The sequence below is a fragment of the Lathamus discolor genome, chromosome 1 (assembly GCF_037157495.1).
Source record: "Lathamus discolor isolate bLatDis1 chromosome 1, bLatDis1.hap1, whole genome shotgun sequence".
In the NCBI taxonomy this organism is placed as follows: domain Eukaryota; kingdom Metazoa; phylum Chordata; class Aves; order Psittaciformes; family Psittacidae; genus Lathamus; species Lathamus discolor.
The window spans coordinates 13,449,904-13,476,844 of NC_088884.1; the positions used below are offsets into that span (position 1 = coordinate 13,449,904).

Sequence of the window (26,941 nt, forward strand, 5' to 3'; positions counted from 1 at the left end):
TATCTGCTGTCATTGCAAGAGTGTAAGACTGACCTTAAACTGCATATTCAACATGATATCTAACTGCACCCAAGACATCTCAGTTCAGAAGTTGAACATTAAGCACAGTCTGACTTTAAAAAAGTTAAAAATTCCATCTCCAACAGACATAAATCAACTACAAAAATTAAGATTTTTAAATATTTCTAAACATAAGATGTTAAAAAAAAAATCAAGATTTAGTTATTACAGGTAATTGTTCTCAAATACAAATAAAATGTAAAAGATAATGATCAACTAACACCTGTGAATTTAACAGGTCATCTTCTAAAGAAGTGAAAAGTTTTGTTGTATTTCATTTTAATCATATTTTAGTAAGCTTTGCAGTACAGCTCAGTAAGACTGAAAGAGGTTACTGTGCTGAGATGAACTGCCTCAGGGGAAGTGGGAGAAAAGACTGGAACAGATTCCTCTTGAGCAGTGCATTACACTGCATTCATCTGTCAGCTCTGTTCTCTACCCGCATGCCTGTGGTCACAGAGACAGGGCTACAACAGCCTGTTACACATTTAATGAGTCCAGCCCAGAATATGGGAGGACTTCCCTTTGTGTTCTAATTGAATATTTCTGTGATAAGAAAAAAGACTGAGGGAAAACCTCTCACACATGAGGCTGCTGCCCTAGAGACAGTGTGGAATCTTTACGTTTCCTTTCAAGATATATAAACACGACCCTGAAAACAATGGTGCAACAGGGAGTGGAAAATGGCATCGGAGCGACACTAGACACTTAAGATTACTGGGACCCTTACTGCAGCAAGGAGAGCACACAGCAAGCTTCCTACCCTGGACTGAGAGCAGTCTGAGAGCAGACTTTGGGCCTCTTCAAGGTAGAGTATCGAGTTCACTAGAGGGAAGAGGGGTTCAAGAAGGCTGGTTAATACTCAAGGATCACCTCCTCCAAGCTCAGGAGTAATGAATCCTAACAAAGAGGAAGTAGGGCATGAATGCCAGGAGGCCTGCATGGATAAATAAGGAACTACTGACAAACCCAGACACAAAAAAGAAGTGTGCAGAGGTGGAAGCAAGGAAAGGTAGCCTGGGTGGACTACAGAGAAAATGTCTGAGTAGCCAAGGATCACATTAAGAAAGCTAAAGCCCTGACAGAACTAAATCTGTCCAGGGACATCAAGGGCAACAAGAAAAGCTTCTGTAGGTAAGTTAGTGATAAAAGGAAGACCAGGGAAAATGTGAGCCCTCTCCAGAAGGAAACAGGATACCTGGTTATCTGGGACAAGGAGAAGAACAAGGTACTCAATTATATTTTTGCCTCTTCACCAACAAGTGCTCGGGCCACACCAACCCAAACTGCAGAAGGCAAAGCCAGGGACTGGTATAATGAAGAACCACTTGCTATAGGAGATCAGGTTCAAGAACATTTAAGGAGGGACCTGAAGAGATGCATCCACATGTCCTGAGGAAACTGGCGTATGAAGTGAACATTCTATTAAAGTCTAAATTATCATATGAATATACTGAGAAGTTACAGAAGCATTTTCTCGTTCTCATTTTAAAGGTTGTCCTTAAGACAACCTAATCTTTTCCAAGTGTTTTTTCTCTCATTTTCCCCATAGTTTTCTAGTGTGTAGCCTATTTCTTGTGTTAATACAGCTGAAAACAATTTTAGTTCTCTGCGTCTTCACACAACTCTTTGAAAGAAATCTTTTGTTATCTTGCCATTACCAGTCACTTAACATCCCTTGAGAGCTGTGAGGTTTCATTTTCTGATCACCTCCAACTGTTTCTTACTGTCCTGCCCATTGAAACCCTTACACTTACACTGACTAACAGAAGGAGGGGAGAAATAAAGAACAAAGATGCCTATTTGTAATTTACTGGAATCTTGAATCATAGGAGAAAAAATATGATCTCAAAGGGCAACATTATAGAAAGTAATTACTGCAAGTCCAACTCAACACATAACAACCAACACACTGCGAAACCAGAAGAGCCCCTACACATGCAACCATTTAAAAAGAAGTCTGAATCAGTCAGCTTTCCCCAAATGACTACACAGAATGACAATGTTGTCAGGCTGCCCTGAAGTTACAGCTATTTTGATACAAGAAAAGGCTGGAAATAACACTGAAAAGTCAAGCACACTCATAGGGAGCACTGAGTCAAGCCATCCTCTCCCTGGGCAGGATGCTCTGCCCCTCAGCCAGAGCTGCTGCTTCCCTCCCCTCCACAGCCAGTTTTAGAACCCTGCAGTTGCTCACACGCCCAGAGATGACACATCATCACTCCACAGACAGCTGCCATTTTGCAAGCTTGACACATTTTAGGGTTTTTGCTTTCATGATGCAAAGGTAAGTAACATTTAAGAAAAGAATTAATGCAGAATGACCTCACCTTCAACTATCAGCATATATTAAATCAAGTAACTGAAGTGGAACAAGTGTCTGCATGTAAAAAAATTATATTAAAAAGTGGCTATCATTATATTACATCTCTTGGGGAGGGATTATCATATGATTTTGAATCGTGCATTTATGCCAGAAGTAATTAAAAGAATAATTGTAAGTCACACCGTGTATGCATTTCCATGTTATAATAAGTTTGTTTTAAAACATGAATCAAGCATTAAAGATGCTTTGCTATCAAAGATGATGGAAAAATCAGCTATCACACTTTCAATTACTTTATTTAAAATAATTTTTAAATCCTAACTTATAATATAGTATTCTGAATTCACTGTTTAAAAAGTATGTATCACAAAGGCAGTACCGGTTTGTGCTGGGTTTATGACTGTGTTTTCTAAGGTCAGTGCAACCCCAATCACTGGGTTAAAAAAAAACAGCAAAGTACTGGGAAAACAACCAAAAACCATAACATTATTTTTTTTATGTCTATCATATACATATCTGATATTTACAGTATAAATCCATGATACAGCTGCACCTGCATTTGGTGTGTAATTTTTGCCCTCCCTCAAAAACCTCTTTTCTCCCTCAAATCTCAAGGAACACAACCAAAGCTAACTACGGTCACACTGGAAAACATTTTGAAAACAATCTTCCAGTCTTGTCATTTCTCTCATGTATAGAAATTATTTCTCTTCTTAGAAATAACACAGTATAATCTTAATATATTACTATTTTAATAGACAGAGGTCTGCAAAACTGGTTTTAGGATACAGATACTTTCTCACTAACACTCACCAAAACCCATGCTGAACTAACAGAGTTCAACTTGTGTTTTCTGATTATGGAAGAGATCCTATTAAAGACACCATTTGCTATTGGGGCATGGGGGAATAATAATAATAAAAAAAATCTGCTAAAGATTCCCTCTCTTGCTATACGTTTGGTCTTTCTATTATGCAGAGATACTAGTGTTTTTCCTCACATCTCTGACAAAGGAACTGGAGTAAGCAGTGATCTGCGAATTAACTTACAGTAGCTTGTGACTTACCATTAAGAAGCTTGGAAATACAGCTAAACATGATTGTGCAGAGACTTCCTAAATGCAGGAGTTCAACATCCACTAGACTTGTGCTTACCATTTCAGATTGACCATAGCAGCTCTACTAATCACAGAGATGAAAGGATACGCAGTCTGTCAGAAAAGGGAACAAAGACCTGTGGCTATAGGAGAAAAGCTCCCTGCTCACTGGGTTAGGATGCTTCATTTGCATTATTCAGAGCAAAACAGCTCTTGTCAGGAGGTTTTTGACCACCCATTCTCTTTCATTTCACAGTGGAATTAGGCGATATAATCCATAGCTAACTGTTTGAATTCTTAGAACAGGCTGAATAAGCAGTAACATACGCTGAGCCACACTGGTTTAATACAGCTTTGGAAAACAGAAGGTTAGATCATCACTATGCTTACATCCACAGCATAAAACAAACCCATGACCTTTTGCTCAGAGAGCCGTTTTTCCAGAGCTGCCAGACCAGAGGTTCTACCCTCCCCCTAAGGGGACAGGTACCCTTCCGCTCTTAAGGGAAAAAAGAGCTTCAGTTTAAGTACTGGTATGAGATGGAGGTAGTGAAGAACTTACTAGACCCTTGCTGTATTTACCTCAGCTCCACTAATTCACTGCTAAACAATTCACTAATTCACTGACAAGTTCTGTTTCATTTTACCAATGACAAGAGTTGTCACATGCCTCAAGTTTGAGAGGCACCATTTCTCTCACAGAATCACAGAATCACAGAATCCCAAGGGTTGGAAGGGACCTAAAAAGATCATCTAGTCCAACCCCCCTGCAAGAGCAGGGTAACCTACAGTACATCACACAGGAACTTGTCCAGGCGGGCCTTGAATATCTCCAGTGTAGGAGACTCCACAACCCCCCTGGGCAACCTGTTCCAGTGCTCTGTCACTCTTACAGTAAAGAAGTTCTTCCTGATGTTAACGTGGAACTTCCTATGTTCCAGTTTACACCCATTGCCCCTTGTCCTATCACTGGATATCACTGAAAAAAGCCTAGCTCCATCATCCTGACACCTACCCTTTACATATTTGTAAACATTGATGAGGTCACCCCTCAGTCTCCTCTTCTCCAAGCTAAAGAGACCCAGCTCCCTCAGCCTCTCCTCATAAGGGAGATGTTCCACTCCCTTAATCATCTTTGTGGCTCTGCGCTGGACTCCTTCAAGCAATTCCCTGTCCTTCTTGAACAGAGGGGCCCAGAACTGGACGCAATATTCCAGATGCGGCCTCACCAAGGCTGAGTAGAGGGGGAGGAGAACCTCTCTTGACCTACTAACCACACCCTTTCTAATGCACCCTAAGATGCCATTTGCCTTCTTGGCCACAAGAGCACATTGCTGGCTCATGGTCATCCTCCTATCCACCAGGACCCCCAGGTCCCTTTCCCCTTCACTACTTTCCAGCAGGTCAACCCCCAACCTGTACTGGTACATGGGGTTGTTCTTCCCCAGATGCAAGACTCTACACTTGCCCTTGTTAAATTTCATCAAGTTTCTCCCCGCCCAACTCTCCAGCCTGTCCAGGTCTCGCTGAATGGCAGCACAGTCCTCTGGTGTGTCAGCCACTCCTCCCAGTTTTGTGTCATCAGCAAACTTGCTGAGGGTGCACTCAGTTCCCTCATCCAGGTCATTGATGAAAATATTAAACAGCACCGGTCCCAGCACCGACCCCTGAGGAACTCCACTAGTCACAGACCTCCAGCTAGATTCTGCGCCATTGACCACAACTCTCTGCCTTCTTCCTTTCAACCAGTTCTCGATCCACCTCACTACTTGATCGTCAAGCCCACACTTCCTCAGCTTATCTATGAGGATGCTGTGGGAGACAGTATCAAATGCCTTACTGAAATCAAGAAAAACTACATCTACCGCTCTACCATCATCCCTCCACCTAGTCACTTCCTCATAGAAGGCTATAAGGTTGGTCATACATGACTTCCCCCTCATAAAACCATGTTGGCTGTTCTTAATGACCCCCTCATCCTTGATATGCCTAGTGATGGAGTCAAGAATAAGTTGTTCCATCATCTTTCCAGGGATGGAGGTAAGGCTGACCGGTCTATAATTACCCGGGTCCTCCTTCTTGCCCTTCTTATAGATTGGTGTGACCTTTGCCATCCGCCAATCCTCAGGCACCTCGCCCGTTTCCCACGACTTACCAAAGATGATGGAAAGTGGCCTAGCAATGACCTCCGCCAGCTCCCTCAGCACCCGTGGGTGCATTCCATCCGGACCCATCGATTTACAGATGTCCAGTTTGCATAGCTGATCCCTAACCCAATCCTCATCTACCAAAGCAAACTCCTCCTTTGTCCTGACTCCTTCTGGGGCTATAGAAATCCAGGGCCCTCGGGGAGAGTCGGCAGGAGTAAAGACAGAGGCAAAGAAGGCATTCAGCACCTCTGCCTTCTTTATATCCTCTGTCTCCAGGGTACCCACTTCGTTCAGCAGTGGGCCTATATTGCCTCTTGTTTTAGTTTTATTTGCTATGTATTTGAAGAAGCCCTTTCTATTGTCTTTAACCCGACTAGCAAGATTGAGTTCCAAGGAGGCCTTAGCTGTCCTAATTGCCTCCCTACATCCTCTAACAACTGTCCTATATTCCTCCCAAGCAGCCAGCCCCTCCTTCCATAATCCATAGATTCTCCTTTTCCACTTGAGTTTGCCCAGCAGCTCCTTGTTTAACCACGCCGGTCTCCTAGATCCCTTACTTGACTTCCTACTCATTGGGACGCTCCGATCCTGAGCTTGGAAGAAGCGGTCCTTGAATGCTAACCAACTATCTTGAGCCCCTTTACCGCCTAGTACACTTTCCCATGAGACTTCCCTTAGCAGTTGACTGAAGAGGCCAAAGTTGGCCCTTCGGAAATCCAGAACTGTGGCTTTGCTAGGTATTCTATTCCTCCCACACAGGATCCTAAACTCCACCATCTCATGGTCACTGCAGCCAAGGCTGCCATTGACCGTCACCACTTCGACCAAACCCTCCTTGTTGGCGAGTACTAAATCTAGCAGCGCTGCTCCCCTAGTTGGTACGTCCACCATTTGCATTAAGAAATTATCATCAATGCACTCGAGGAACCTCCTAGACTGTGAATGACTGGCTGTGTGAGTCTTCCAGCAAATATCGGGGTAATTAAAGTCCCCCACGACAACTAAGGCATGTAGTCGCGAGGCTACTTCCAGTTGCCTGTAGAAAGCCTCATCAACTCCTTCGTCCTGATCAGGAGGTCTGTAATAGACCCCCACAACTGAGCTTATGGGGTTAAAGACATGGTGGAACCTAACAGGTGTCACTCTGCAGTTACATTTATTACACATCCGTATGTTTACTTCCTCTCTGTGTCAGTACAAAGAAAAGGAAGCAATTTCTCACTCAAGGAAGTCAAACCTCGCCTAATAGGAGAATTTCGTTTGTTCAAATACCTTCAGCCTAGAGAAAAGACGGTTCAGGGGAGACCTTATCATCATGTTTTGCTCTTTAAAGCGTGCCTACAAAGAAGATGGAGACTCCTTTTTTATAAGGGGTCACATGGAAAAGACAAGGGTAATGAGCACAAGTTACTCCTGGGGAGATTGCTATTGTACACAATTTTTCACAATGAGAACAATCAGCCATTGGAATAATCTCCCCAGGGAAGTGGCTGGTTCCTCAATATTGAACACTTTTAAGATTTAGCTGGACAGAGTGCTCAGACATCTAGTCAAGATCATGTTTTGCCAAGAAAGGTTGGAGCAGATGATCCTTGAGGTCCCTTCTAACCTGATATCCTATGATTCTGTGATTGAAAAAAGGCATGGAAATGGTCTGGGGTTAGCATGAGAGCATAGGAGAGGAAAAAAAAAAAAAAATTGTTTGAGGAATTGGTTACTGACATATGTTGGGCCATCACTAAATAATCCTGTTTCAATGGACATACCCGCACTTCATTTTCACCTAAATGAAATCGCTGCATCATTACTGCCTGGAGCAAGCTGCAAGAGATTGCATTCTTCCCTTCCAAACACTCTCACTCTTCTCTGTTTCAGCACTTCAGAATGCAGACCAAAAGCACAGCAAGAAAGCATCACCCCCAAGTGAAAGCTATGCAAATCACAGGTATGTGATCATACCGTCATTTAACAGCTGAGCACACATCTCCAGGACTAATTCCTGCCTACTTGAGACTGTACAGGGAGAGCGGAGCTTAGCAGGAAGCTATGGGCTTTCTCAGCTGCTTCCTTGGTATTTAAGGAATATGAAACATCATACCCCATTGTATTTTTATCTGTTTGAACATAAACTGTATGTAATCACTTGAAAAGAGCTTTTCCTAAGGTGCCTTCCAGCCGTTTTTTACCAGAAGATATCACCATCAAATAATCATGAAAGTCTGTGTCCCACTTTTCAGGTTTCTCGGAAATAAGTATCATCCCTCTGCAGAGCACATCAGCATCCATCTGAATACTACCTAGACGTGGCAGATTGAGAGTACTACAGGAATTTATCTTCTAAAAGCACAGGCTCTGATTATCTCCGTAACATTCAAACTCCCTATGGCCAGTAGCATTTGGGAACTGAATTTTGGTACTCCTAGAAGAAAGCTCTGCATAAATGAAAACTAAGCCATTGGGAAAACTCTCCAGTCGTAATAACAGATATGAACACAAGTCACAGAATACAAGAAAACCTTTATTCTTTAAAACAGAGGAAGAAACTATCTACATGCAAGCTATAGTTTGAGAGGGTTTTTGCTTGCATATTTATGTGCAATACTAGCATTTCACAAGTGCTTAAATCTTCCCCCATCCCTGTGTCCCTGTGTCAGTTTCTACTTTTTCTTCCTTGGCCTGTACATATTAAATGCACCTTGTAATGCAGGAAATGTTGCCAGATGTTTCCCGGGGAAAAGAATGCCAGGCTAGTAAAGGTTTGGAAGAAATCTGGTGCTCAAACTAGAAGATGTCAACATATTTGAACGAACTGGGCATAAGCCACAATGAAATACAAAAACTGAAACTAGTCTGGGGAGACAAAAAAGTGTAATTCCAGTTAAGTCTGTTAATAGTGGACCTTGGTTGCTGAGTACATCAAACATTTGAACTTTCCAAAGGAAACGTTACCTTTGTAAACGACCTTCTTTCTCATGTCTGTCTAACGGGGAGTGGCACATTTCAGGCACTCAGAGCATAAAGCAATGACAACAATGCAGAGTCACATGAAGCTGTTCTGTGCCGGCTGTGTAAGCTTCCTGAAATTTCATTTACTAAAAGGTCAAGAACTTGTGGTACTGTACATGAGTCCTTTTAGACATTATTTGGAGTACAACTGCCTGTAGATTTCCCTTGTGGTTCAGTACAAACTAACATTTCACTGATTTGCTTGGCACCAAGATGACATCCACATACATTCTGCCACGCAGGAAGTGTATTTGGTCTTTTGTGTTGGTTTTGGAACCAGGTGGCTGTCTGCCTTAGGAAAAAAGTTATACGGGGTATGATGGACAACAGCAGCTTCTGATTTTTACCTACACGAATCAGATTTTAGTGATCCTAAACAAAGCAGCTATCCAAATTGAAGCTATTAAAAAAAAACAACCACAATTCGGATTTTAAGTTCATAATTTTAAATTTAAAAAAAATAAGTCACCTACCCTGAAAATATCAAGGATTTGGAAAATGGCTGACCCTAATCCTAATGTGCTCAGTTATAAACAAACATACATAACCCAGCAAAATGTAGTCTCTGGCTTAAAACCAATCCTGTATTAAAGCCATAGGTAATCTGTCTTACATAATGCTATTTGCATTTTGTAATCCTGTTAAAAATACTTCTGACATCAAATCAATGTCTTCTATTCACAAATGCACTCACGTAGTAGGGCTGCTTTGGGGCTTTATGAGTAGTTCTTTTGTAGCATTTGTGGTATACATAAACAGCACAGTGGCACGAACTGAAGTTTAGTCTTTTAGTAAAAATACAAATTAGAGACCTATCACCACTTCTTCTAGGAAGTTAAACTAGAGTCTTATGCTCCAGTTCAGTGAATTATTCACATCATGGAGGATGGGATGGTAATATAAAATTTTGCCATTAATAAAGCAGATTATAACTTTAGGGTGGGAAGTTAATACTAAACCCTATGCTAACTCACATTATCCCACTTAAATTCTGAACAGCAATTCAGTTTGTAGCATCAGAAAGTCCCAGGATGTAAGCAGACACTCAAATGCATTATAGAAGTCACAGTTCAGTCTTAGAATTTCCTACAGAGTTGACTTCATTCATTTCCCTGTGCACAGAAGCACATATTCTGGTAGATAAACACCGATCTTCTACAGCTCCCTAAGCAGATATGCTTAAGCACCTGAAGTCTACAGAGTTCTCTAGAAGAGCTACAAAAGTCAGAGGTGATGGGGATCACTGCTTCTGAGAAGCCGAACAGATATCCCTGCCCACTTTCTTCTCAGCCAGGTGGTTAGAGAACACACGTAAGGAAGGGAGATCCAAAGTCAAGCCCCATATGAGAAGAGCTGGTTGAGCAGAGCTGATGATGATTTATTACAGAATGCAGGCCAAGAGAGCATGATCTGGCTTACCAGCTCTCCCAGCCATTCCCTGTTGCACAGGAGCTCAGGGCAGATGGAAACTTTCACGTAGCGCACACTGGGTCCTGGCAGTTAGGACGCGGAGAACAGAAGTGACAAAGTCCCTGTGAAGGTAAGGTCAGCCCAACCAAAAAACAAGAACCAAGGTCTTCCACTTCTTCTGTGCCCTGATCACTGGGGGGAAAAAAAAAAAATCCCACAAAAAAACCCCCACCATTCTTCTTTCCAATACTTCTGAAATGTCCACCCACAGCACTATAGACATGTGCTGAAAGGGAGAGAGGAATTACAGAATAGTTAAGGTTGGAGGGGACTTCTGGAAGTCACTTGACTCCCACCCTGTTCAGCACAGCAACAAATTCAAAGGTAGGTAAAATAGCCTAATGATTCCTTAATGCTTTTAAGGAAAGATGCCATTCATTGGACTGGTCTTAAGAGAGTCCTTATTTCTCATCATGAGGCAAAAAGTTGTATTGGACAGGCTAGTCCACTATCCTGTGCCAAATAGTTCAAACTCTGATATAGCTGAGTTTAAGTCAGGAGGACAGGATTTCACTCTTAGTATGCACAGACACAAACACAGAAGTGTGTTTCTAGATACAGTCAATTATTACACTAACATTTCTCAGAAAGATAACCTAGAGAGTTCAGTACATTTCCAGGCTCCAAGCTGGTTTAGGTTTAAGTCTCATGTTTTCTTTGAATTTGCAAATAAAAGCGCTGCACATCCTACTAAGTCTGGCATTCACTTATCATAATAACAAAGATCCATCTAGTCTAAGGTCTCATCTCAGAGACGCTCAAGGGAGAAGGACACGTTTGTGGCAATGCTCTCCCAGCCTTCATCAACTGAAAGCTCAGAGGCTTGCTGCAATTCCCAATAGCTCAACTCTACTGCTCTACTGTCTTGATGAAGTACTAACATTTTCACACCATTGCTGTCAACAGAATAAACACTCCAATTTCAGAAGCTATAGGACACTACTTGAAACATTACATGCTGTTACTGGCAATGACTGTAAAGTTAGCAATAAAGCCTAGTATAGAAACTACACTTAAAACATACTGTGCTTCCATAAAAAAGGCAAAATATGGTAACATTTTTCCAGAAGCTTTTTTAAGCATGTATCAGTTCCTTTATCTCGATTTTACTATCAAAGTATGGTCTAAAAGTATATACTCAATATTGCAAAAAGGTCTACAGAATTAGAAGGAGTAAATTCAAGTGCATCCTATAGTTAAGAGTCCTGGGTATCAGCACTGTGTCTGTGTACATACCCAGCATACCTATCCACCAGCTCCCATCATGGTCCAGAAACGGTTCAGCTGAAATCTCTCAAATCAGTCCCTTCTGCCCCTGTGCAGCATGGTCACTGACTGAACTCCCACCTGCCATTACCACAAGGCAGTTGGTAAACAGAAACTCTCCAGCTAGGAACTGTGGACAGTCCCTAAAGTTTCCCCAGGCAGCTCCTGCTGTGCACAGGCCAACTGATAAGAGATGCCTGTATGCTTAAATATATGAACAGCATTCCAGGTCAAGAATCTGACATTCCCAGAAACTCCCCAAGGAAGCCAAAATTGTTCCTGGTTACATAGCAGTCTCCTGTATATCTGCAAGACAGCCAGGAAATGTAGCCAGTTTGTCTTGGTTACATTAAGCTCTGTACATTATTGATCATGCAGATCAGTAAACAGAATATTTTGTGGAGTTTTGTCTAATCCATCTGAAAAGACTCCCATCACCATTCAGTAAAGGACCATCAGACTCCGAGAGATTAAATTCCCCAGATGAGCATTACCCAATGCAACAGAAACCAGACAATTACTTTTCCCATCCACGCTTTAAACAAAGAGCTGTGACTGTGCAACAGCATCAGGAAAGTTATTTGGAGACAAAGGATTACATTCTCTTTCTCAAGGAAAACACTATGGTCACTTCCCAGCATTTGCTATCGTATTAAGCCTACTTCATCTGCATCTGTGTTGCTTTCTTAATGGTTTCCAGATTAAAGTTTTTTGGCATAATAGACAGAAATACTTGTTTTATCAAAGTTGTACTGAACTAAATGACAAAGTAATCAAAAGCCCAGTTCAAGCTTCAGATTAATCCTAGAGCCGTTAGTCCATTTTACATAGAACGCAGACCAGAAAAAGCCCCAAGGACTGAGATATTTTTACATAAAGTAATGACACCAGATGGAAAAATTAAACCCCACACATTTCTCACACATTTTTCTCACTGTATTACCAATGTTCCTGCAAGTACTTTAAAATACTACTTAGACAGGATTAGAACAGTATTTCTCAAGTGAAGGTTGTATCTATCACTTATATTACAAGTCCTCAGATCAGTCCAAGTGTACCAGCTTCACAACTCTGGCCTCTCAAAAAAAAAAAAAAAACCCAACAAAAAAACCCAATCACAACACACAAGCTTGGTTTTATTTTTATTTCTTTAAATACACTGTTAAGTGATTCCAACCTTTTTCCTCAGACAGAACCTTTACACCATGATTGTCTTGAATTGAGTGATGGGTGGCAGTACGCCTTACACACAGGTTACAACTTAGGACCATCTGGGAACTGGTGCAATACAGTCATCACCTTGTAAGACATCATTCCAACCTTCATTTTCCACCCCACACCCTCCCCTGAACTGAAACAGCACAGTTAATTTTCAGTTATCCAAGGCAGTAAAGGGGTCAGATAATCAAGAAAAAATCCACAGGGATAATACGTGTGTACATGTATTATGTTACAGAAGAACAGTCAACAGTATAACTGATGCCGAAGAGGTCAACAAAAAACTGACTACGAATGGTCACAAATCTCTCTACTAACACTGACCTCAGATCAGACAGCACTGCATAAAAGTAAGTCTTCTGCTGTCTGACCTAAGCTTGCTCAGAGGAAGCCAATTTTGGCACTTATAGAACAGTTAATACATAACCCAAAAAATCCCCCTACAAGTAAATTAACCTTAGAGAAACCACATCTTGAAGAATAAATAGAAATAATACAGAAAGCTTTTTATTTAAATCTATTGTATGAGGATACCGCTAATGATTACAAATTGCCAGTGTAACATAAAACCAAATAAGGACCAATTCTCAAGATGGTCAGCTGGATGTGTAAGGGAAAGCTCTAACCCATCCCCTGCTTCAGAATATGTAGTGAAATAGTCTCAAAACTCATCTGTCATCAAGTTTTGTATTTGTTAACCTAATTAATAATTTGATTACAACATTATATCATCCGTGCCTGGTCAGTGAAGATAATTTGGCCATGCTGGTTCTCTAGGCTGTATAACGGTACCATGTCCTTCAGCCACCTGCAATATAATATATTTTCTTTACAAAATCATTATTAAACTTCTAGTGCTAAAGCACTATTCAGAATTACACTAAGGACATGAATCCATGTTTTCCTTTCCACACCCCCAATAAGATCAAAGGCCTTAAGGTTAGTTAATAGCAAAGAAAACCTCTGATGAGTGAGGTGCGCTTCATTAAACACTTATGAAAGTGGAATACTTACAGACCATTTTTCTGACCAATGTGAATATATTTACTAGAGCAAGCTTTAATATTCTTTAAAACCTAAGTGCTAAAAACCTGTACTGCACAGTACCCATTAACTGTGGGTAGGAGCTGTAAGGATAAATTACAATCTCATTAGGATTTGTAGTGTATGGACAGATAGCCACAGCCTCAAATAACACAGAAATTTGCAAAGTGATTTTATATGAAAACTCAGAAATCGTTACACAACAAACAAAGGTTTCAAGACACTTACCTCAAAGTCCAACTGTCTAATTATGTTTAAATATGTAAGCCTTCTTAAAAGAAACCTTTAAGTTTCCTTTTACAGTTCTGTGCCTGCTATTACACAACTGCAGTCACAGTGAGATTTACATACTAATTACTTCCCTGTGCATGAATAGCAGGTATTTAAAAATCTATCCAAGGATGGTAGAAACAGCAATGAAGGGATAAAGATACCACAAGAACTAAAAAGTATTGCTCTTCTGGGTCCTACTTAAGACTTGCAAGTGTTTAATTTTGGACTCTGCACAAGTCTTTGTTTGAGGATTAGTACTCAGAAATTGAATTACATTACAAAGGTTGAGTTACCTTTTGTGTTCCATCGGAAAAGTGATGGGCTGTTTTTTCATTGTTAACACTAAATAGTGTTAATTTTTTAACACTAGATAGAGTTAAAAATTATCAATAGGTGTATTTTTGATAGGTTATATTCAATGTTGACAAATATTTATATTTATATATATTTAATATATATTAAATATGTATTTAATATCTATTTAATATATATTTAATATATATTTATATTTAAATATATCATATATTTAAAAGTACATAATATGTTTTAAATTCCAAGTCATACTCCAGGGCAATGCCAACACAATATCAATTTTGATCCTTTCTTTTTTTTTGTTAATTATAAAACCAAATTGACACTGGGGGAAAACCAATCTAATTATAATCAAATAATTCCTTATGAAATGCAAATTCATAATTTCACTAATCTGAGTTATATTTTTTAAAGTAACATGTATTAGTCAGAGTAGCGCATTGGCTCACCATAGTGAATTATAAATTATTTCCCACAACCACAGATAAAAACAGCCACTAATGAAAGCAAATATTTAACTGTTTTTACAGACATGTTTTCAGAAACAGATGTCTTTACCATCCAGGATAATTCAGGCACTCAAACTTAGGAATCAGCATTGTTCTGGATCTTCAGAGAAATACGCACTTGTACCAAGTTGCAATTTTGTTTCAGGATTTTTTCAATTCATATATATATATACACATATGTACATATATATATATATATATATATATATGCTAGTGTGCACACGGGAGGTGCTCCAGTCTCCTGATCATCCTCATGGACCTCCTCTGGACTTGTTCCAACAGTTCCATGTCCTTCATATGTTGAGGACACCAGAACTGCACACAATACTCCAGGTGAGGTCTCACGAGAGCAGAGGAGAGGGGCAGGATCACCTCCTTCGCCCTGCTGGTCACGCTCCTTTTAATGCAGCCCAGGATACAGTTGGCTTTCTGGGCTGCGAGCGCACACTGAAGCCGGCTCATGTTCATTTTCTCATCGACCAACACCCCCAAGTCCTTCTCTGCAGGGCCGCTCTGAATCTCTTCTTTGCCCAATCTGTAGCTGTGCCTGGGATTGCTCCGACCCAGGTGGAGGACCTTGCACTTGTCGTGGTTGAACTTCATAAGGTTGGCATCAGCCCACCTCACAAGCATGTCAAAGTCCCTCTGGATGGCATCCCTTCCCTCCAGCATATCAACCAGACCACACAGCTTGGTGTCATCGGCAAACTTGCTGAGGGCGCACTCAATCCCACTGTCCATGTCAGCGACGAAGATGTTGAAAAAGACCGGTCCCAACACCGATCCCTGAGGGACACCACTCGTTACCGGTCTCCAGCCGGACATCGAGCCATTGACCACAACTCTTTGTGTGCGGCCATCCAGCCAGTTCTTTATCCACCGAGTGGTCCATCCATCAAATTGATATCTCTCCAATTTAGAGAGAAGGATGTCGTGTGGGACAGTGCCAAACGCTTTGCACAAGTCCAGGTAGATGACATCAACTGCTTTACCCTTGTCCATCAGTTCTGTAGCCCCATCATAGAAGGCCACCAAATTGGTCAGGCAGGATTTCCCCTTAGTGAAGCCATGCTGGCTGTCACCAAGCACCTTGTTGTTTTTCATGTGCCTTAGCATGCCTTCCAGGAGAATCTGCTCCAAGATTTTGCCAGGCACAGAGGTGAGACTGACTGGTCTGCAATTCCCCAGGTCTTCCATTTTCCCCTTCTTGAAAATGGGGGTTATATTTCCCTTTTTCCAGCCGTCGGGAACTTCACCTGACTGCCATGATTTTTCAAATATGATGGCCAGTGGCTTAGCAACTTCATTCGCCAGCTCCTTCAGGACCCGCGGATGGATTCCATCAGGTCCCACGGACTTGTGCATGTTCAGATTTTTAAGATGGTCTCGAACCAGATCCTCTCCTACAGTGGGCCCAAGGTCTTCATTCTCACAGTCCCTGTGTCCACCTTCTAGGACTTGGGTGGTGCAGTCAGAGCCTTTGCCAGTGAAGACCGAGGCGAAGAAGTCATTCAGAACCTCAGCCTTCTCCAAATCCTGTGTAGCCAGTTCTCCCGAAAGCTTCCCTCAGGGGGCCTATTTTGTCCCTAGTCTGTTTTTTGTTTGCTATGTACCTGTAGAATCCCTTCCTGTTATCCTTAACATCCCTGGCTAGGTTTAATTCTAACTGGGCCTTAGCCTTCCTAACCTGGTCCCTAGCTTCCTGGACAACATCCCTGTACTCTACCCAGGCCACCTGTCCTTGCTTCCACTTTTTATAAGCCTCTTTTTTCCTTTGAATTTTCCTCAGCAGCTCCTTATCCATCCAAGGAGGTCTCCTGGCCCTCCTGCTGGCACTTCCTTCTAGTTGGGATGCAGCACTCCTGAGCTTGTAGCAGGTGATCCTTGAATATCAACCAACAGTCTTGGGCCCCCCTGCCCTCCAGGGCTATATCCCATGGAACCTTACTAAGCAGGTTCCTCAAGAGGCCAAAGTCTGCTCTTTTGAAGTCCAGGGCAGTGAGCTTGCTACACGCTCTTCTCACTGTCCTGGGGATCTCCAATTCAACCATCTCGTGATTGCTGCATCCAAGGCTGCCCTGGAGTATCACATTCTCAACAAGCCCTTCCCTGTTGGTGAGCACAAGGTCAAGCATGGCACCTCTCCTTGTCGGCTCCTCTATTACTTGCAGAAGGAAGTTGTCTTCCACACAATCAAGGAACCTCCTGGATTGCTTGTGCCCAGCAGTGCCATCGTTCCAACAGATGTCAGGGTGGTTGAAGTCCCCCATGAGAACAAGGGCCTGCGAGTGTGAGGCTTTTCCTATATGTCTGTAGAGTGCTTCATCCACAGGTTCTCCTTGATCAGGCAGCCTGTAACAGATCCCCACAGTAATGTCTCCCATGGCCATTTTCCCTTTAACCCTGACCCACAAACTCTCTGTAAACTGCTCACCTGAATTCTGTGCCAATTAAGACAATACTTTATTGTTATGAGCATCATTCGCTAAAACAGTAACTTGGGGTTTTGTTTTGGTAAACAAGAAATCATATATCTATTCTGTTAGTTCCTATTTCCATGTAATTAAAAAGACCTCTTCCCTTTGCTTTGTCTCCCCTGACTTTGTTATTTTCACGCTTCTGGTTTCAGCACTTTCTTACTCTTATCTCTTCCATTCCAATGAATATGGCTTTTTATTAGCAGTCAAACCAAGCTGCTACATGTTAGTTTATACTTGAACTTTCCCATCCATAATAATTATAATAATATTTATTTACATTAGCTTGCTGCATGAAACTTCTTTGTCATATGCTTAGTAACTGTTGGCCTGTCTTTCAGTATCATCTCAGATAAACTAAGCAGAGGGGGAGAAAGTCACAGAAATCTTTGACTCTTTTAGGACAGTTTTACCTTAGAAGAGGAAACACACATAAGTTCCTATATAACATAATGCACATAAAGGCTAATCTTTCTACTAATGCCAACTTCTGAATTAGTCCTGGCACCAACCTAAGTTCCAGCTATAGCTATTGCACATGTTCTCAGCAGTAATGTCTCTGTCACTGTATTTAAGTTAGGACACATTAAGCAACAGAACTATGAAGATACAAATCTTACTATATCATTAATCCCTACGATACCCTTGAGTGTCTGATGCTGCCAGTTCTGCTAGTACATTTTGCTGGTTGTGATGAGAAACCTATCCCCATATTTCCATGCCAAGAGGGTAAGGCAGCTGTGAAGAAGTATATAAAACTGTAGAAATAACTTGGAGAAATTCCTCCAGATAAAGTTTTTGGGATGATAACTGTAAAACATGTTACAAATGAGATCTCCAGAAAACCTGCTGTCAAGGGAACTGCACCTGCTGGGATTGACAGTGGGGCAATTGGAAATGTGGGTCATCAGGCAGTTCACTCCAGCACAACTGGTAGAATTAAGACCCCCATAGCTCTTAAGACTTTCCTCTAAAGAATACTGTAACTTTGAAATGATGGCATAAAGACTATGGTTTCCTTACAAAAACTGTCTAGGTTTTACATAAAAATAATTCAAAGAAAAGACACTACTGCTGTAACTTGAGATGGTACATGAGCAGTAAAAGCTAACACATGACATGCTTTAATTAAGCACCTACATTCCTAACAAAAAAGCTAAATAAAAAATACTGAATATCAGCTTTCACTAAAAACTACAGTACAGCATTCCTGAAAAGGGTAACTTTATTGAAGTATAATTTTAGGCCCATAATGTCAATTATTTTCTATGATACTCTGATGAGCAAAATTACATGCTTTAAAGAATACAAACATTATTAACAATAAAGACGAAAAGAAAATTATGCAAATGCTGGGCAAATTCTGAAAACAGGAACTTCAATTCAGAATTAAATTACTCTGTAAGAGAAACTATCGAGAAAGGAGAGTATTTTTCATTTTCAAATGAAGATGGACGCAGTTCTGGAAAACATGCTGGAATTAAAATTACTGGACTCAATGTAAAGGTAAGTGGGTTAAGTTTAACAACTTGTTATTTACAGTTCAAACTATATGATCTTATGAACTGTTCTGTTTTCCATTGTAGGAGTACAGAACCACAGGCGAGTTCTAAGCAGGTGTATTTACTTTCATCTTAAACATTAAATACTACTGTATTTTATCAATGTAAGAAGTTCTGTGCATCTATACTGTGTTGTTTATTCAGTCATTATCTCAGTGTGTTTTTACTCAGGAGTCTGCTTTCTGAAGATGTTTGTTTGGAGTCATTAAACTATGTGTCTGCCCTCTGGTGGTCACATTCACCTTTAGATGTTCCCACATTCTTACCTTTTCCAAGTTTAGAAATGCACTTCATAGAACTACCACCTACAAGGCATAACAGGTAATTTAGCTTTCGACCCTTGCTTTCCAGTTATGTAATTGCTTATGTTCCAACTTTATCATGCAGAAATAGGCTATGCATAATCTGAGATGTTCCCTGCTTTGTCCATACCTAGACACCAATTTCTAAAGCTCTTAAACTACAGGAAAGCAGAAAGCTTGCAAAAATTCCCCACCTGAAGTTTCAATTTGTGTTGAGATTATATGCTTGGTACTGTTTGTGAGAAGATGGTATAACATGAAATGCACTGAAATGTTGGCTATTAGATTCCAAGTTCCATAAATACGTAAAATGCTTCTGAGGGAAAAAAGTGTCAGAGCTGTACTATATAGAAACTGACTTTGTATATCAAGACTGACATGGACAAAAAAACCAAAACCAAAACAATAATGAAGGAGCAAGGTCTGCAGTCCAGTTACTTACTTTGTATTTCATACATACAAGTATATATATAAAATCTCCAGGAAAATGTTAAAGAAAACCGTTTCCCAACTCTAAGCCTTCATTGTCAGAGAAGCAGTGGGTACAATTTTCTCTCCCTCATTATCTCATGCTTCTAAAGACAGTAGATCATGCAAAAACCACACAGACAACTTCAGGAGGATTCAAAATACACTTGGTTGTAGATCATTGACATCAGATTTGTTGTTTGGTTTACATGGCTAACCAAAAAACAACTCATGAGTAGAGAAAAGCAAGCCAAACATAAGGCATGTACAACTCCAATATGAAGTGTAGGTGCCTTCACACCTCCACAGATGTCCCAAACATCCTTGTAGTATTACTTGGATTGAGTTGCAGTAATAGTGGTAATAGTTCTCATCTCTCACTATGCCCTAATCAAGCCTGTGCCTAGGGAAGAATAATGACACCTGCAACAGAGAGAAGAGCTCAGAAGACTGGATTCTCTGCGACAGCCTCAAGAACACAGGCGCTGTCTTCCACATTCATTGCCATTGGGTATCTCTGAACTTCACTACAAATAACAAGTAAATATAGTGGCAAATGGAAGTAGGAATCTTTTATATCTGCTGAAAAGACCATGTACTTTCCAACATCTCCAGTCACAAGGGCTCTTGGCTGCATGACTTACAGACTTGATCACTGTAATACTGAAAAGATTTCCCCACACTCCAGAGACAGCAGTAACTTCCTCATAATGTGACAGGACTCTGCAACACACCACAATGTTGACTCCAGCTTTTAGTGTCACTCAGATCTCCATTCACAATGTGGAACATGGGTTGCTGTTATGTCCTGAACTGATTTGACAACAACAGAAGCTAATCACACCAGAACCATTAAATTGCTCACAACTGAAAATGCTCACCATCCATGGAGAGCACAACTCTTCACAGCAGCCAGACCCAGAACACGAAACTTACTGCTCCAAGACTCAGGAATGACTAGAGGCCTCAGTTTATCCAACCCTGCATGCAAAACATCAATTTCTGTTCTTTTCTCTTTTAATGCAAAGCTCCCCTGTTGTCAACTTACTCAAGTCCTGCACAGTTTTAGAAGGATGGGAAAGGAAAATGAATATAGTTCCCTTCTCTGAGCTACAGTAAGAAATACGAATTCAGAACAGATTAAAAACCAGTAAAATGGATGAGATGAGGTGTTAATAGGCTGAGCTAGCCAAGGTGAGAATCAGATTGTGATTGATTGCGGCCATGTAACAATTGCAACAAAATTACCAAATTCAGCTGAGCTGACAAGGAAAAATACCTTCAATTCTCAAGAAAAGAGCAGCAACTCAAGGGGATTAAACTTCCTATTGTGTACTTAGTTTGTCTGGACATCACAGCATTAGTCTACAGGAGGGGGTGCTTCATGGAGGGACCCACAGATTCCAGCTTATTCCAAGTGGCAGTAACCACTAAACCTGTTTATCCCACCCACAGAACAGCCATGGCCAAGCTTATCTCTCCCTGATATCACTTGAATATTGTAATGAGGAAGATACATCAATCACCTCCTGCATTTTGATTCCCCTAGAGATGTGAACATCAACAGGGTATGAAGCCCCACTCTTTAGTCCTTCTAAACACTGGAAAAGTAGTGAAGAGGACTGTCTCTCTATCCTGTTACAAAGGGTAACTTGCAGTGTACAAGCATACTGATGAACAACACTAAATTCTTAAATACTCTTGAAAAGTCCTTTAAATGACAGAAGGGGTATGTAATATTTTCCTTCAAACTGCTTGATTTTATAATTCATAAAAAATAATAAAACAAACAAACAAACAACAAATAAAAAAGAATCCTTCACTAATAGTAAGACAAATACTTGTTTTTCTTCTGCTCCCCTTCAAGTAACTAATTTCCCTACTCAACATGCTCTTCAGAATTGTTACCTCCCTCAGGACTGGTTGCACTTCCCAGCTCACACTGAGGAGCTATCCCCTGCTTCATCCTCCATACTTTTACACAAGAGTTGTATGTACATTCCCTCTCAACCTATTCTACTCAAAGCTTCCAACACTGTAGCCTTTTCTCTTTAAGATTTCCAGTGAGTTTTATTTCCAAGCTTCTCCCTACTTCCATTTCTTTCTAATTCAAAAGCAAATAATACCTTTTGTTCTTCATCACTCTTCATACAGTGGTTGTCATCTTCAATTTTTTTTTTTTTTGTTCTATAACTCATTATCTTCAGCATCTTTGAATTTTGTCCATTTTTATTACCCTGCCCATGCTACAGTATTCAATGGTATTACTTCCCTCGGCTAGTGCCTTTGCACCAGTCAGTTAACTCCATAGTATTGCTTTCCACCAGCAGAACTGTCCTGACTCCAACTCTTGTACAAAAGCTGTCTTTTGAACTAACTGATTATATTCAATGCCTTCACGTACACAGACACACAGGGAACCCTACAGTGTTGTGACATTGTAAAGGCAACTCCTTTACATGAGCCCTCAGAATAAAGTTGGACAAACAGCAGCACTGAAAACATGTGAAAAGGGAAGTTAGAAGTGAGAGGCAGAGTTCAAAAAGAGAAAGAAAATCTGTACTCATCTATAAAGTCCATCAGCTCCTCACTTAGGTAACAGGCTAAAGGAAAACAGTACGTTGAGATTTTGGGTGGCTGTCCAGAAACACCAAAGTTGTGGCCAAAGACTAATTCATACAACCAAGAAGCTATGGATCAACTTATTTTTTTAGTTCAAACAAGCTGTTAAATGGTAAAAATTACATACTTAAAACTAGAGGAAATTAAAAGGTCATATATACCTAATGGTGCAGACAAAGTATCAGGACCACTATATTCCCACTGAGATGGATCCAAATTCAGCAGTCTTGTATGAGTATTCACAGAATTAGAGAGACTACTTTCATATAGATTCTGTCCAATTTAATTGACAATTTAGACAGCTGGTTCCTTTCTAATGCTTTTTTGAAAGTTTTGAAAGTTTTGAAAGTTATCATGGTTGTGAAAGTTATCATAACTTCATAAGTTGAACTGGCCTTTTTTTCATCACTTGGCTATTTTTGCTCATCTGAGATGCTCTGCATGAACTGCTGCTTTTTATATTAAGTTCAGCTGCTTAAAGTAGAATGGGGGTACTGTGAGCATTTACAGAAACATTTTATAATTAAAGCTGTTATGCTTCCATACTGAAAAGTTAACAAGGGGAAAGCTGTAATCACATTATGAATTGACCCGTTTCAAAACTAGAAAGAGTGTAGGAAAACAGTGTATTCACAAAACGAATACTAAGATACATTTATCCTGATTCATACAGCAAACAAAAAAAAAAATCAAAAGCTTCTTCACAACAGTTAATAGAGGATCCAGATGAACATTTCTGTACTTATTCAACATTTACTAGACAGGAGAAGCTAAAGAGCAATCCAGAGGAATATTTGCAATGCAATTAGGCTAGACAAGTAAGTCTGAATGTATGCCAGCTGCAGAGGTCTGCCCTTGATTCACACTATCAAATGTGTAGTGTGTCACACAGCGTCTAGCGTCAGTATCTCCAGTCTTATAAGTCTCATCAGATATGAACTTGTTTACTGAGCATCTTAATCAGGGTCTGAATACATATCTAGCTCTACCTTCTAGCAGTCTATATACCAGTCCACCACCATCTGCCAGTTAAAGCTTCCACAGATAGGGAAAAAAAAAAAACCAAACCGAACTCAATTCAAACATATGCATTCGGCACTCAAACTAAGCTATCATTCACATTTCAATATAAGACTTGAATTCCTTTTCAGTGTTCTTCAACTTTGACCCAGCTCTACCCCCTCCTTCTACTGAAAAGGGCAAAGACAACAGCCCAGCAAGTGGGACAGGCAAAACAGACCTCCTTTGTTCACTTTTCCCTGTCGGTTTTCTATTGAGGTAAATAGCTGAAAGCTCAGCCAGTCTCCAGTAGCTCAGAAGAAAGCAATACAGCTAGCTTGCAACTATCCTTTCCTGGTTAACAAACAGTAGGACAAAACTTATGGTGCATCGCTTTAATCTTATTATTGGAGATTAACTCTTTACAAAGCCCCTTAATATTGTATTTACAAGACGACATTCATAAATGCTTAAGTTACAATATCTATAACACTAAACAGAACAGGCAATACACATACTCACCAATTCAAAACGCAACAAATTATCACTGTGGAGAAAGTATAACTGAATTTTTTGAATACTTTCAGCCCACTCAGGAAGGCAAAATCATATTCCTTGCATACTGCCCAGCAGACAACCTCCTATATTATTGCCTCAGCTTACATTATTGAGATATATTTTTTCTGTATGTCTTCCCATTTTACCAATTCTGTTCATGAAACATAACAAAATGAACATACCCAGTGAAACTGAATAGCGTAGTTTCACCATACTGTTCCAACGTAACAGAAGGTAAGTAATTGCAATTCAAGGTGATTTGGGACAAACGAATAAAACTACAGACGAACAGCAATTCCACAGCCGCAGGCAAGACAGATTTAATTTTTAGGCTGATTGAGCTATTTGAGCTGTGCAATAATCCATTAACAAAAACCCAAACCCTTAGTGTATTCAAGATGTTTTATGTCCAGCTACCATGGAGAGTCATTTCCCTACAGCAGGAAGAAGAAAGAGTCTAGCATTACCTTTTGCTGACTTGAAATTAGAATCCTCAAAACAATGAAATCTGTCAATTAGAGAGCCATCTCATTAATTCCAAGAAACTCTAACTTGGTTACTAAAGCTTCTGCCATCACCTTTTTGAGCACCAGAAACACCAAAGCACAGCAAGCTAACAGGAGGCATCAGAAAGCATCTACTGGATTTATTTCACTCCCTGAAAATAAAAACCATTCTAAAAAAACTAATCTTATTATTAAAGGCCTTCTCAGCAAAAAAGCTGTGGTATATGTGATAAATATTATGCCTTCTGCAAGAAGATAAGGAATGATAACTCAGATTCTGGTGATCTCATTTACCTTGAACATTATTACTTTTGAGTATTTTTACCGTGTTCAGGAAGGCTAATTACAGAACTAAGATACCAATATGAGTCTGATTAATTGTGGATTTATTCTGTGAGTTGTGAAGAGGGTTTTAGCTCCATCATTAACACCAGCTGGTACACACTACCCTGTCATCTGATGTGGTCACACAGCTGTACAATTTTCCATTAGCTAAATTGCCTTTGCACAATCCAGTGTGTGAATTCATACAATGGATCCCAAGTTCTGTCAGCATCAAGCAGCTTTCTGGTTTTGCTTCTTCACATGTGATACTCTCAGAAAACACTATCTTCCCAATTCTGTACTGATACAGTCTGACAGCTAATTTTAGACACCCAAAAGGATTTCACAGTACTTCGACATTCAAGTAAGTGACTTCCACTGAGTTCAGTATCAAACTCTTTAGCAACTCTAATCACTTGCTTTGTGATTCCTATTCGAAACCAAGGACAACAGTCAGCTAAAAAATGCCTGGCGTATACTCACACAAATAGTAAGATCAAACAAATTAGACAAATATTAAAAACATGCTGCACCTGCATGTCAGTTTTCTGACTTCTAGGTCCTCTGAGCTAATAAGTAACGCTAGAGTATCCTTTTCTATTCCCAGTGATATCCTTTGCCAAAGGATACCAGCAAGATGCATCTCTTGGCATATACACTGCTCTCAAACTCAAAATGAAGTCCAAATGCCTTCTGATGTTGTACAGTGACCTACTCTATGCACAGCCCATATAATTACTATTCATAAATTACCACATCTATTAAGTTGAATTATGGAAAAAGTTAAAATTATTAATACTGCACCTGTTAGATGCAATGAAGCTTTCAGGTTGCATCTACCCTTTCTGTAAGATACTTAAGAATCAAAATGTATTTGAATGCTCAGAAACAGAGAGAGAAATATGCAAAGGCACAAAACATAAGGAAAAAAGAAACCGAGGTGGTTAATGCTGACTTCTTGACTCGGTAGGAGGTTGTTTTGAATAAACAATGAAAAACTGGACCTTTATGGATAAAAGAATGTCTTATCATGATCTGTAGGTTCCACTGTAGAGTTAGATACCACATTTTTCATTGTTTTATTTAACTAGACAGCTAGGAAACAGCATTCCTTTCACAGAGTATTTGTCAGTATGGAACAGCTTTATTGACTGGGTCGAAGCCCACTATGATCTTAAATATTTAAAGAGCTTGGCATTATTAATCAGGTGCTGTTTACACTTAAGACTCCAAAGCCTTAGTTTAAACACGTTTCAGACTTCAAAACTAACACATCTACGCCGAGGAGTTCCGCGATAGCTGAAGGCTTAGTTAATTATTACTTTATAACCAAACAGCAAGTGCGTTCGCTGCTCAGATCCCACCGCAATTTTCCGCATTAATCTCCATCAAGAGAAAGGAAGCAAAACACGGGCAAACGGGAACAGCTAGGGATACAGCCACATTTCAGCCGGCTTACCCCTAAGTAAAGCCGGCGTTGCTGCATGCAGCAAAGCGCAGAAGGAGCAAACAAACAGGAAAACCAGAGCCCGACAGTGCTAACAAACAAACGTGCCGAAGCCGGAACGCGGATCCCGGCACTTCAGCACAGACAGCTCCTTCCCCTCACACGGCGCCCTCGCCCCCGCCGGCCGGCGCACGAAATGGCGACCTACGCGCTGAGGGATGTGAGGGATGTGGGCGCGTCGCAGCCGCGGAGCATCTCCGCCCGGCCCGTTCGCTCCACGGCTGCGACGCGCAGGGGCCAACCTGCCTGCCCCTGGTAGGTCCTCCCTCGGCCGCCGCCACAAAGCCCCCGCAGCACCGGGCAGGCTCCCAGGTCCCTCCTCACAGCCGCTGCCCAGGTCTCCGCGCCCCGGGCACCAGCTGCTGCCGCCTCGCGCGTCCCCTCAGAGGAGCCCCGACACCCGCAGCGGACCCGGCCGAGAACGAGCCGCTCCTCACCGTCGGGGCACGGCACCTCCCGCAGGAGGCAGCGGCGGTACTCACGGGGAGGTGCAGCCCCTCCGCCCGGGGAGAGGGTGGATGGAGACCCGCAGCCGCGCTCTTCCTACTCCTCCGCCTGCTGCTGCCGGCTCGGCAGCTCAGCGAGCAAAGCCGAGGCAGGCGCGCTCCCGCGCCTATCGCCTCCCCGGCACCCCCGCCCCTGCTGTACCGCGGGGCGCGCTCCCGCGGGAGGGGCGGGGAAGGCGCGCGTCTGCGCGAGCTGCGCCCGGGGCACGCGCGGCGCGGGGGCCGGGGCGGGGCGGGGCGGGGCGGTGGCGGTTGGTCTCTCGCACCTGAGGTGGCGCAGGTGGCGGCTTCATCTGGGGATGGCGACCCGAGCTCCCGCCGCCCTCCGGCCCGCGGCGGCCGACCCTTGTCCGGCCGCCTCTCCCTCCTTCCGCCGCCCG

The 26,941-nt window shown here is 41.4% G+C and overlaps 1 protein-coding gene across 4 annotated transcripts in view; it reads right to left on the reverse strand.

Moving 5' to 3' along the window:
* NRCAM (neuronal cell adhesion molecule) overlaps nt 1-26,671 on the reverse strand; it is a 158,555-nt gene extending 131,884 nt beyond the window's left edge. For all 4 annotated transcript variants that reach the window (XM_065693259.1, XM_065693352.1, XM_065693184.1 and 1 more), the window contains exon 1: nt 26,538-26,671. The gene's annotated coding sequence lies outside the window, so the exon portion shown is untranslated. The remainder of the gene's footprint in view (nt 1-26,537) is intronic.
* Between the last annotated feature and the right edge of the window lie 270 nt (nt 26,672-26,941).